This window comes from Schistocerca cancellata, chromosome 1 (genome assembly GCF_023864275.1).
Source record: "Schistocerca cancellata isolate TAMUIC-IGC-003103 chromosome 1, iqSchCanc2.1, whole genome shotgun sequence".
NCBI lineage: Eukaryota > Metazoa > Arthropoda > Insecta > Orthoptera > Acrididae > Schistocerca > Schistocerca cancellata.
Window position 1 is genome coordinate 1,103,940,465 of NC_064626.1, and position 13,726 is coordinate 1,103,954,190.

Below are 13,726 nucleotides of genomic sequence, written 5' to 3' on the forward strand. Positions count from 1 at the left end.
TTAATGCATGCTGTGCAGTGTGCTCCCATGCTGGCCACAAGGTAGGTAAGAAGTCCTTGTAGTAGGGCGTTCGACTCCTCCACGAGCACGGTTGACAACTATTGGTTGTTTGTTGGTGCATGTGAATGTGCTGCAATATGTCCCCTCCACGCAGTCGACACGAGCTCGATGGGATATAAAAGTGGGTGGAACGAGGCAGGCTGATCCATTCGCCGAATAACCTCCCGTTCTAAGAGCTCCTTCACCCACGCTGTTTAAGCTGTCACGCACTGTCATCCATGAAAATGAAGTCAGAGCGCAATGCACCGTTAAAAGACGTACATGAGAAGGAGTATAGTGTCACAATAACGATGATAGTTGAGTGTTCAAAGATTTGGAGCCCTGTACGTGCATGCAACCTTATGCCTCTGCACACTGTAACACCTGGACCACCAAATCGATCATGTTCAACAATGCTGCACCAATCTTCATATGGCAGGAGGTGGGATCACATGTTGCACCCAGATAAGTTATCGATCATGTTGCCAATAGCCTTGAGCAACTTGACTGGCTAGCATGCAACATCAGGTCGCTGAAGGTGGTCGGGAAGCTGGCGTGTTGCTCCAGCTTGGTGGGCCACAGGGAAGTCGTGGAGAATGCTGCAATCAGCTGCGCACCCAGGGCGTAGGCAATTGAACCTAGTCACAGCTGCTGATGGGTGTGTGTCTATCTTATACACCACCCTTCAATACCGAGTGCCGTTTAAGAAGGCCTCTTGGACCGCAGAACAATTCCAGAGAACACCAGCCACCCTTCAGCGTGAGGGGTGCTCCATCCACAAACACATCGTTATCAGCCCTTACTATAAAGACAGCAACTTTTAGTTCTTCAACATTTGATATAGTAACATGAAATGAAATATCTTAGCGGTCTTTCCATATCTTCACGCCGGCCGGGGTGGCCGAGCGGTTCTAGGCGCTCCAGTCTGGAACCGCGTGACCACTACGGTCGCAGGTTCGAATCCTGCCTCGGGCATGGGTGTGTGTGATGTCCTTAGGTTAGTTAGGTTTAAGTAGGTCTAATTTCTAGGGGACTGATGACCTCTGAAGTTAAGTCCCATAGTGCTCAGAGCCCGCCATATCTTTACTTTAGATGAGATACATACATTATGATACTAAACAGTCTGCTATAAACAACATTCCTGTCTTTAAGCACATAACCGGGTTCTGTGCTTTGGGGAAAGGAAAAATTTACACTAATGGATGTAGGAAAACACACACCGTAAATATCTCCATTCTTTCACGTCCCTAACTACACTATATTGGCGTCGCTACACACACCACCACGGGATATAGTCAGATATAGTTACATACACCTCAATCCGTAACTTAAGAATCACTCCATAACCAATTCCCACTCATTCAAGACCCCCAGAATACATGTATACACTCTTTCACAGCACCCTATACATGTACAATATCACTATTTGCCTGAAAATAAATTCAGACTTTACAAGAGAAGAGTTTAATCCACATTAATCGTGCAGTCGTCTGGTCACAGTCCCGACATATTTGGATAACAGCACTCCAAGAGAACACCTGTAAACACCTCAAAAATGCACATTAACATCTCTATCAAAGATCTTCCATTCTCATCCTCAGCCTGATATTACATGAAACAACAGTCGCCACAGGGAGAGAAAAAAAAAACCACCCGCATAACTGGGGAACCAATTACACATTGCTCATTCCTCTTTCGTTCCTGGAATCTAGACTTACATCGGAAAAAGAATGCACAATATCAGCTTCAAGGTACACGGCAATAAACAATGAAATTTCTTGTCTTACCTACGCCAAGATCATGACCGTCTACACAATCACATTACATTAATATCGAATCACGTCTTTCTTTGTTACCAGGTTGGCTCACTAGTTTCTCATGGCAATCTGGGCAGCCTCGTTTCTTTCCACACATTCCTTTATTACGTAATTCAATGATATCATAACTATGCTCTGCCATTATTCCTTGGCTGTGGCCGATAACGCATTCTTTACCTTATACCATAGATTATCGGTTATTTCGCGTTATAAGTTGCTGCTGACCGAGGGCCCTTTAATGTCATTTTTGCTAGAGGCCATAGCGATCATAAACACTTCTGGAGCAACGAAAAATCTCGCCGCAGAGACTCACACTGCGAAGATCCTACTGCTTAATCATACTCTCGCTCTGGCAGGCAAAATTCTTCTGTTTAACAGCTACATCACCACGGCCACAACGCTTTCCTAGCGACTGCAAATTCAACTCTCAAACCACGTCACATACTTCAACAATCCGTGATATCACCAATCTACTTATGCTTCTGAAATAAACCCTGCTTTGCAATGGTAATCATATGTTCTCTTTCAGAAATACACTCTGCGGTTCGACCAATCTGGATAAAAAAAGCCTAAAAAAACCTTATCTTACGCATTGTGTTCTATAACAAAACAATTATTATCAAAGGATGACTCACTTACACTGCTCTCACACCAACCATTATCTAAAAGGGAAATTACAAGTTCACGTCGGCAGAAAATAATAAAAAGTGTAAATTACTACTGCACCAGTCATCAACTATCTGGGCGTCCAATTATTTGTCATTCCCTAAATTTCTTGGTGTTTGTAACACGTTATATGCCCTTTGATCTCTTAGTTCGCATTGTTTCCAGCTCCACAACTTTAGAATGAACAGCTCTTCTTACACGGAATGTTCTACAGCAAACGTTGAGAAACTTGCGGGCAGAGGTAGTTGTGCTTTTTGTACATTCGTTGAGACTTCACCAATACCTTGTCACTGACTGACAGATGTATTTTATGCAGCGCACCTTTCGCTTATCTTTACAGCTACTACCGTGTTTTTATATTCTTTCTAGGTCCAGTTTTACAGTTTACAGTTACCGTCCAACATGAAGAGAAGTTACTAACTCCTAATTCTATCCAGTGTCCATTGATTCTTAGGGACTGGAATAGGGCCCAAGCCCGTTGACTCGTGTGGAAATTGATAGCATTCTGAAAGTCGCCTAAAAAGATACCCCAGATTCTATTTTATCTATTGCAGTGTAATAAACACATTTTCCCCACTCCTTCTTTACTTTCTCCGCTGTGTTTGACGCCTGATGATACTTTGAGATGTAGATGGGCTACATCATCTTCGACTGCATGAGACTCTGACAGTAGCCCACTGTCCAAAATCACTTTGTCCGCTCTTCTCACTATGTTCAAGAAGTGACGATAGTATGTCTTCATTACAACAGAGTAAATGATACGAACTTCGAGGTCAGCTCCACCGCGACCATCAGCGCATATTGGTACCCTCGTTGCATCTGTGGCGTTGGACCAAATAAGACTATAGCAGCTTTTTATCGCAGCTTGGAGGCACAACATGGAAACAATAGGCTATTGTGAGTCACCGCAGGCGGCTTGGCCTTCTGGGGCCCTTTACAACTGACCAATACTTTCCTTATTTGTTTTCCAGATTGTTAAACTGAAGTGATTTCTTTAATTTGGTGTAGCATTTAGGCACACAGAACTGTGCGTAACTTAGGTGGACGTACGAGATTACGTTTTTGACAGTCTTCTCGGGTACACACAGCACTCAGTTGTTGTCATCTGGATTCATTCTCCTGAACAGAACATCATTGCTTACAAGGTAATATTGACGGGCGCTTGTTCGTTCCTTTCCTCTCCAGCTTGCCTTCACTTCATTTAGAGCTGGATCCCTACTCTGCTCATGGGCGATGCCTGTGAAAGTAGTGCCAACAAAATTATCAAAGCTGACTTGTTTCATGTACATGACGTCAAACTTTTTCTCTCAATTCGATATCACTGGCCTAGGTTAGACTAGTCGATGTTCAAGATGATGCATAAGCGACAGTGGCATCCTAACCCAGCGCTTAGACAATCCTGAATCTCAACTCATGCAAATACAGTGATCAGTGGGCTAACCGACAATGTGTCAACTTTGCTGTCTCTAAAACTCCGAGGCTTTGTGTTTGCTAGAAACCGTGGTTGTTCTACCAAACAGGAAGTATCGAAATTTTGAGAAATCCCACATGATCACTAAACCTTCTAGTTCCGCTTCATTTAAAATTCTGCCATCGAAGGTGATCATGCTTTTAACTGTGACACCATTTTTTTTTTTAGCCTTGGCCAGTCTAAGAGTTATTAGAGGAACAGACAGATCTGTTAGTTTAATTCATGGAGTGGCAAATGGGAACTGTCAGTAACACTTCTTACACTCATCAAATTCACGCTGTCCCTATTCATTCCACATGCAGATCACGTTCTCCTTCATTGATTGGCACAACTGAGGAGTTGTAATTTAAATCTCGATAAAACGTTTGTATGTAGAAGTTAGGCAGATCAAAAAATTAAGCACATCTGCTGTTTGAAGATAGGTGTGGCAAAATCTCTAATAGCTTGTAACTTACTCTGAATAAGGTGAATCACCTCAAACAAAATACTGTATTCCATAAAATCGTCTTGTTTCTGAATTCAGATTTATTGCGTTCACTGTCACACCATGCTTGTCAAATGGATGCAATAAATGACTCATTGTTGCATTGTGCACTCTCCATCACATTTCCGTGATCAACATGAAGTTACAGGAATCATTCCTCTGACAAATGTGACTAAAAATACATTTAAGGCGAGAGTCAATTTTCGAAATTGGTAGCAGCAGACGTAACACAGAAAGGCTGTCAGCACTGCGGTTGTAGTTCCATCCGCCAGAAACTTGCATGGTGGTCTAATGGATGTGAGTAATCTTACGCCATGAAACCTTTGTAAGAGTTTATCGAAAACCTCCAGTCAGTTCATGCCTTTCTCGATTATAAAGTTGATTTGTCTTGCGTCGGAAACTAACCGGATAGACCAATACTATTTAGAGACACACAGGTAGTGATGAGAAAGAACGAATGAAAACAATTTATTCAGTCAGTTGTTGGAAAAACCAAAAACTCATGCTGTTATAATTTTACAAGTTGGTTCAATTATTTATTCATTCTTGATGAAAACAGTCTATGAATGAAAACAATCGACTCAGTAAGTTGTAGTTTTACATATCTATTGGATTATTCATTCATTCTTTTACGGTAAACCAATCTGTGGAAGCAACCGACTGAAAACAATCGATTCAGCTCATTGTAGTTTTGCATATTGACTGGCTTACTCATTGTTTCTTTTCCTGTCGGATGAACCAAATACTCGTTCTTTCAACTGAAAACTTTCTTCAGATCTATCAACTCGCTCTTCTGAGAGAAATCTGTCTTTCTATAATTTAAAATTGATTAATATATAGCTGTAGATTAAGTTATATTAGATGCAAATAACACATACTTCATTAACCTGATGTATTGTTGGCGTTACCAAGTTGAGCATAAAACCTCCCTTAGGGGGATGCGAATAAAAAAGAAATATTGCCAAATCTTTGCGACTGACTGAATTCTATTTCACTGAAGAGGTGTGATGGTGTCCATTAATTAAAAATCATTTTAAGCTTACACTCATTTAGCCGATCATTTGTGTATAATAAGATAGTTATATTCTGCAGAAAATTATGTTACCAGCTATGTACGTACGAATCGTACCCATACACACAATCCTGTTTAAATTTTGTAGCGTCTGGAAAGTAGTAGGTATCGTACTTCACAGACATGAAGAAGTAGTATTCACATTCGCACATTGGTATTTCAATTCACGTCTGGTTTGTTCAAGATTTCAGGCAGGACTCTTCTTATTCTACATTAGTTGCCTTTTTTGTTTCTTTTGTCTTTCATCAGTATATACTGCAAGAAAGGGATAATAGCGTAGGTCTCACTTACTTGTCAGTCGTTACTAATGCTAAAGTAATTACGAGAGCAAGCTGAACTATTTATTACTTTAACGCTATGACAAAAGAGCTCTCACTCCTGCCGGGAGAAGTGTGATATTACACGGGCCGCGGCAGTAGCAGCTATCAGTCTGCTGGATTTATTGCTGCTGCTGTCTTACCTGTCTGACAGCGATAAGCTGTCGTTCTTTCGTTAATATTTTACACACATAGAATTAAGTGAAGCTTGCTTTAGATATCCAGTGAAGTTGTAGGCCATAAATTAACTTACGCTTCTTTTCTAGATTAAACAAGACAAACAACCTGCACAACACTATCGATTCCTACGCTATATTTACAAAATATATTTATCAGAAAGTTCTTCATCCACTGTAATACGATAACATACAAATGCATAAAATACATTGCTCTGTAAAATATAAGGACGAGATAGATGAAATACCATAACGTATCAATGAAAGAGTGGAAGTATGTTGTCCGTTGTCCGAGGTTTCCAACATCTGAATGACTTCACACAGGGAAGAATCATTGGGAATCAGGAAGAACTACGAAGTGAGACGAGAGCAGCTCACAGCGTTGTTGAAACGGCGTGGAGAGCATTCAGCACCACATGCATTGCGCCGTCCGCTATGGCCGAGCGGTTTTAGGCGCTTCGATCCGGAACCGCGCGACTGCTACGGTCGTAGGTTCGAATCCTGTCTCGGGCATGGATGTGAGTGATGTCCTTAGGTTAGTTAGGTTTAAGTAGTTCTAAGTTCTAGGGGACTGATGACCTCAGATGTTAAGTCCCGTAGTGCTCATAACCATTTTAATTTGAACATGCACTGATGCCCGAAAAAGAGGAGGTGGCTGACCATGGTCAATTACAGCAGCAAATGACAGAGAACCACGTCAAACGGCGGGTGCAACTGCAATAAAAAAAATGGTTCAAATGGCTCTGAGCAATATTGGACTTAACTTCTGAGGTCATCAGTCCCCTATAACTTAGAACTACTTAAACCTAACTAACCTAAGGACATCACACACATCCAAGCCCGAGGCAGGATTCGAACCTGCGACCGTAGCGGTCACGCGGTTCCAGACTGTAACGCCTAGAACCGCTCGGCCACTCAAGCCAGCCAATTGCAATCACATTTAACAGGACTGCAAGCCGCGTGACCTCACCCTCCACAGTGCCACTGGGACTGGGAAAAGGTGATCTCTTCCGTTGACAATCGCACATCAGCCAGCACTGTTTGTGATGGTGACAAGAGCATAGGGACTGAACCAGTGACGAAAGAGATCACGTGCGCCTATCAGATGATGGCAGATTCAGCTTGAGTAGTGATTCTAGACGTACCCATATATGACGAGAAGTGGGAACACACAATCCATCCAGGACAATTGTCAAACGTTATCGTTTTGGTGGTTCAGGTGTTATGCTGTGGGAAACCATAATGGTGCATAGACATACTAACTTCCAGACCATTTAACACAACGCACTCTTTGGTCAATGTTATTGTGACACTGTACTCCTTCCAGGGGTGCATACGGCCATAGCTCCATTTTTATGGATGACAGTGCAGATGCTCTTGGAATGAGAAGATATTCGACAATGAACTGTCCCGCCCGTTACCCCGACTTAAATTCCATTGAGTTCGTGTGGGATGCAGGTGGGAGACGTATTGTAGCTCGTCTACATGGCACCAACGGCCGTCTAACAGTTATCAGCCGAGCTGGTGGAGGAATAGAATGCTCTAAAACAAGAACTCCTGAACAACCTTGTGCTTAGCATAGCAGCACGTTGCACAACATGCATTGCTGTCTGTGGTGATCACGTGCCGAATTAAGGTCTGTGTCCTGCCTTTTGTAATGTCCACGGTACCATCACAAATCGTGACGAATTCAGTGTAATTATTGTATTTGAATAAAAGTGTCATTTCTGTTCGACTCACTGCGCATTTCTTTCAGTTACCTTCTGTACTACACTGTAACAGTTTTTTATATGTATGGTTCAGTTTCATCGAGCTCTTTTTACTTGGCAGTGACACATCAGGCGAAAATTACATTGGTTTTTAAGTTTTGCACACTAGTGTAGTTGCACATAATTCATTCGTCTTTTCAGATTTATAAAATATTATCCATACAATAAATATTTACGTTTAAGAATCTGTAGCCTTGTTTCCCCAACCACCGGCAACATGACATCTTGACAAGCTGTGAACGCTGACATAGTGAACGTCAGCGACTAGTGCAATAGTGTTTTCGGTTATTAATATACGACGAAGATTACCAACAAAACATCAGTAAACATAAAGAGGGTGGTCCATCTGAAGTTTCGGATGAGATTATCTCGAAAACTATACATCAGGTAAAAATAGTGGGTAAGACAAGTTCATAAGCTCAAAGGGGGACATCAAATGATACTAGACGTGACCTCCAGCCCCCGCCCCCTTGGGTGGGGTGGGAGGCAACGTTCAAATCTTAAATGTAATCACCTATTTTTATTGCAGATTCGGATTCTCCATAAAAAAAGTAATGAAATTTTGTCTGAAACATTTTTTAAACCATTGACAGATAGCGCTGAAATCGAGAAAAAAGTAAAATTGAGGAACAACTCTGATTTGTTTAGAATTATCCGGGAAAGACGCATCAAATCGATAAAAAATGTGCACCAATTCTTTCTTTACGCTAAATTAAGCTATTTTTGCACAAAATGTACTGTATCCTACATTTACCGTTACCCAGGAACAACGACATGGACGTAGTAAAATGATGTTCCCATGGGGTGCTTCATTAGTGTGAGTCCCCTTGCCTCTCACATGTTGGGGTGCTTCATTAGTGTGGGTCCCCTTGCCTCTCACAATTTGGCGTGCTTAATTAATGAAATTAGCCACGAAGAAATTGTTCAAAATTATCCCCATTTGCTACAATGCATAAAGTCAATCGTCTGCAAGAGGTGTACACAGTTTTGAGCAGCACATCCCGTGGTATGGCTGCACACGCTCTTCCCATGCGTTGCTCCATATCGTTTCTGGTTGTGGGCTGTCTTTCATAAAGAGTATTTTTTTAAATAACCCCACAAGAAAAAATCAGGAGATGTTAGGTCTGGTGAACGTGGAGGCCACTGAATTGGTCCGCCGCGTCCTATCCACCGACCAGGGTACCGTCAATTTAAAACATTCCACACATTTTTAGCATAATGGGGAGCTGCTCCGTCATGTTGGAACCACATTCGTTGACTAGTTTCTAAATAACATCTTCCATTAGCTCCAACAAATGATCGCGGAGAAGTTGTAAATAAGATTCCCCAGTAACATTTCGGTCAAAAAAGACGGTCCTATCAAGTAACCGTTTAAAATTCCACACCAGACCATTAACGACCATTTGTGTTGATTGTCAACGGATCTGTGCCAGTGTCGATTGACAGGGGACCAATAATGACAATCAAGACGATTTAATTCGCCATTGTTTTTGAATGTAGCTTCATCGGCGAACATAACATATCTAAAAAATATCATTGTCACCTCTTATCATTTCCAAGGCCCATTGGCGGAAATGGACGCGTATTTGCATATCTTTCGGCGTTAATGCCTGTGTCAGTGTGATATGATATGCATGATATTTATGTGCCTTCAAAATCCTCAAAACAGTTGATTTCGGTGTTCCAGTTTGTCTCTGAACCGCACGACTATTAATTTCGGGATCCAGTTGAACAGAGCTGAGAACGGTAAGGGTACGAGCGTCATTTTCATTGTATTCGCGATTACGAGGTGGACGGTGCATATATCCATTTCGAGCTCGTTGAGTGCAATTTCGAATAATTTTTCGCTTGGATGCCGTCTGTTTGGGAAACGATCCCCATACCATTGCGCAGCTGCAGCATAATTGTTATGGCATTCGCCTAAAATTACCATCATAGTGAGCCATGTTTGACTAAAGAATAATTTACTTTCGTCAGTTGATGTTTACGGTTCACAATCTGAAAGTGAAGTGACGTCTGACTACATTGCACCGACCTTTCTATTGAGCCATAGTTCGCATTTTGGCCACGGTAGCGCCACAGCCGGGTGAGTAATGCAATTGTGAAGAGTTCCCCAACGAGATTTTAATACCATTCCGCCTCCCTCCATCAAAAACTGTGACGGGTAGGATACATGTTGTAAAAAAAAAAAGCTTAATTTGGCGTAATGAAAGAATTGGTGCACATTTTGTATCGATTTGATGCGTCCTTCTCGGATCATTCTAAATAAATAGGAGTTCTTCCCCAATTTTAATTTTTCTTGATTCCAGCGCCATCTGTCAATGGTTTAAAAAAATTTTTTTATGGAGAATCCAAATCTGCAACAAAATGGGGGTTTCCATTTAAGATTTAAAAGTTGCCTCCCGCCGCATCAAAGGAGGCGGGGGCTGGAGGTCACGTGTAGTATCATTTGATGTCCCCCTTTGAGCTTACGAACTTGTCTTACCCACTATTTTTACCCGGTGTATAGTTTTCGAGATAATCTCATCCGAAACTTCAGGCGTACCACCCTGTATATGTATAATATCATTATACATATATGTGTATATATATGTATAAAATGATGTTTGTTCATAAACTTTGTAGTATGCTTATACCTGAAATACTATTACACTAGTTACTGATTTAGTGCTGCGGTGAGTGTCTTCAACAAGTGCCGATACCACGGTGAAACCACGTCCAGACATCTTGGGTTTGGGCGGCCACCCCTCATTAGAGAAGTCGGACGTCGTAGGCTGGGCATACTGGTAAAACAGGACAGGCGGAGAACTGTGGCGGAATTAACATCAGACTTTAATGCTGGGCAGGGAACAAGTGGGTGGGAACACACAGCGCACCGAACACTCCTATGGGCCTCCGCTGCCGACGACCCATGCATCTGACAATTTTAACACTACGACATTGGTAACTACGATTGAAATGGGCATGTGACCACGGGTACTGGACATTGGCGCAGTGGCAAAGCGTTGCATGGTCTGGTGAAACCCGATACCGTCTTCATCATGTCGATGGCAGGGCGCGAATCCGTCGTCTTCCAGGAGAGTATCAGCACCTTGACACCCGTATTGCGGGACGGAGACAAACTGGCGGCGGCTCCATTATGTTCCGGACCACATTCATGCGGATATCCCTAAATCCAGTGGAGCTTGTGCAAGGCAAGGAGTATGGTAACTAGTTGCAGAATACGGTCACCCCTTGAAACGTCCCCTTAGAACAATTTATACAAGACTGTGCTTAAACTGACACACAATATTTTTTAGCGCAACGCAATCTGACTTTCAAAAAATCCCTACAAAAGAATGGCCCTGACTAACATTAATCTATACCTTTCACAAATCACTGACCTCACAAAAATCTTCATTACTCGAACTACTGCAATACAGCGAGCGCCACTACTGCCAGCTAAATAAAAGATCCAAACTACGGAAGGCACTAACTACTGATAGGGATAGTTAGCAAATGAAAGATATTAATAGAGAACAAACACTGTATTTACCTTACTATCATCAAAAGTCATAATATATGTAATTTCAAAACTCCGCCATTTCCTTCCACACATCCACCACTGCTGGCGGCTCACCTCTAACTGCGCAACGCTACGCGCTGTTCACATCCAGCTGCCGCTGCCTAACACTACAATAGCAGACAACAATGCAAACTAGCCACATACTGCACACAGCACAGCCAATGATTTTCATACAGAGCGCTACGTGGCATTACCAATATAAAAATCTAAACAGCCTACTTACACCCTTTATGACGGTCATATTTCCTGACGGGAGTGGCATTTTTCAGCAAGATAACGCGACATGTCACAAGACCAGGAGTGTGATGAGGTGGTACGAGGTACACAGTGGCGAATTCGAACTGATGTACAGCCCCCTCCCCCACGGCCAACTCGCCAGATCTGAACCCGATCGAATACATCTGGGATGTGATTATATGTGGTGTCGGAGTTCGTCGCCCCCCTCCCCGAAATTAACGGGAATTTTGTGACTTCTGTTGAGTAGATGAGGTGCCAACTCCCTCCAGCGACCTAACAAGTCTTCATTGGGTCCATGCCGTGACGCGTGACAGGTGTTATCAGTGCAAAAGGTGGATATACCGGCTATGTTCTAGCTGATCAGTCTGTATATACCGGATGTCCCTCCTACGAGTCTTCAGGTCATTTTCTCTGATGTTTCTGCAGAAACTAAATTGCAAACATCTGCTGAAAAACGAGAGAAAATGCGACTGACGGCTCGTAGGAGGGATTCCCCGTATACATACGTTATCAGGATCGGGTATTCTTTTACTCTGTTTTACGGTATTCTTTCTGTTCATTCTGCTGCTAGCAGTTGGGTAATGCCACCCAAAAACCAGTCGCAAGGTGAAACCTGCTCGCGACGCCGCCGCTCATTTCTCACATTTTTGCGGCGCTTCTCGTCTGCAGGTGAGTGGCATGCGTTCTCTTTCTGCCCATCAGCATCTTCGCAGCCTGTTCCTCAGCTCTCAGTTGGTAATACATGAAATGATACATGCTAACTGCTATTACCATAGAGTATAAGCAAATAACTTACGGACATTAGGAATAAGTACACATATTGCATCATTAGGCACAAACATAAATGGGTAACAGACATTAAATGCTTTCTTTAAGAGAGAGGTATATTACTCAAAACCAAACAAAAACATTACGAATCACAAATATATCTATAAAAGGTGTAATTCGCTACGCAGAATTTCTACAAGGGTGCCTATAAGGAACTTGTCACTACTGGTAGTTACACTTTTGAAGCCTGTGCCCACTAGCAATTTTCATGTGGAAAAGTTAGCAGCAGTGGCAGGGCTGACATGAAAAAAAAGTAACCCAATGTGCAACATTTTAAGACTTTGAAGTGGTAAAAGCGCTTTGTGTAGACTTTGCGTCATTTTAGATCATACATTTCTTGTATGAAATGTAGACAGTGTATTGAAATTGCATTTTAAATTGAGAGCAGAATGATTACACCTCCGTTCTCGATATATTGTTTTCTTTGAGTGGCAAAAGCATCGCGCACAATGTACCCAATTCTATACATTCGCATCAGGAATCATGTGGTTATAATGACGTTGCAAAAGACAGCACACAAAGAGGCAAGTATTTTGTCATATAATAAACACTGAAAAGTTTTTTATGTATCGAAATGTAGACATAATCTTTACTGAAAGGTGGCGTCATCCTGCGATGGCAAGTACCAGGTATAAAGGCCTGTCTTATTCTGCAGAACTCGTAAGTCCTAGAAAACACTAAAACCATACTAGATGAGCATTCGCATTGATCTACGACTCATTGGTAGTTTTGTAGTGCCACAGTTGCAACAATAATTAGCTTGACCATTCCCACTTCTAGTGTAATAATATTATGATAGACTGCCAAAATACTGAATGTACTTTTGATTAACTTGCATCTCCGAGACAAGTAATAATTCAAAATAGTTGCATATTAAATTATTGCATACTTTGATCAGCCTGAGTGTGGCTACATAATATTTGCAGTCAGAAAAAGTAGCTCCTCTGCAAAAACACATAGGGCAGCGTTTAAAGAACACCGCATTACGATATTTTCCCATTGATGACTCTTTCACCGTTTGAGATCTGTTACTGCATTCTAAAGGCAGTATGTAAGTTTTCTGTTGTTGGTTCAGAAAGCACCTGATGATGGACGACATCTCACAGATTTTGACATGTCCTACAGAAAATGCTACAGACTGCAAAATAGCCAGAACAGTAATGCAATGCAGTCATTTGCTCATAATAAGTAAAACGAATTACAAATTGGCACAAACGTTTGTACACTATTCCTAGTCATAACACAGCACAGCCCAAAAAACCAAATAATATAACAGTGGTCTGGA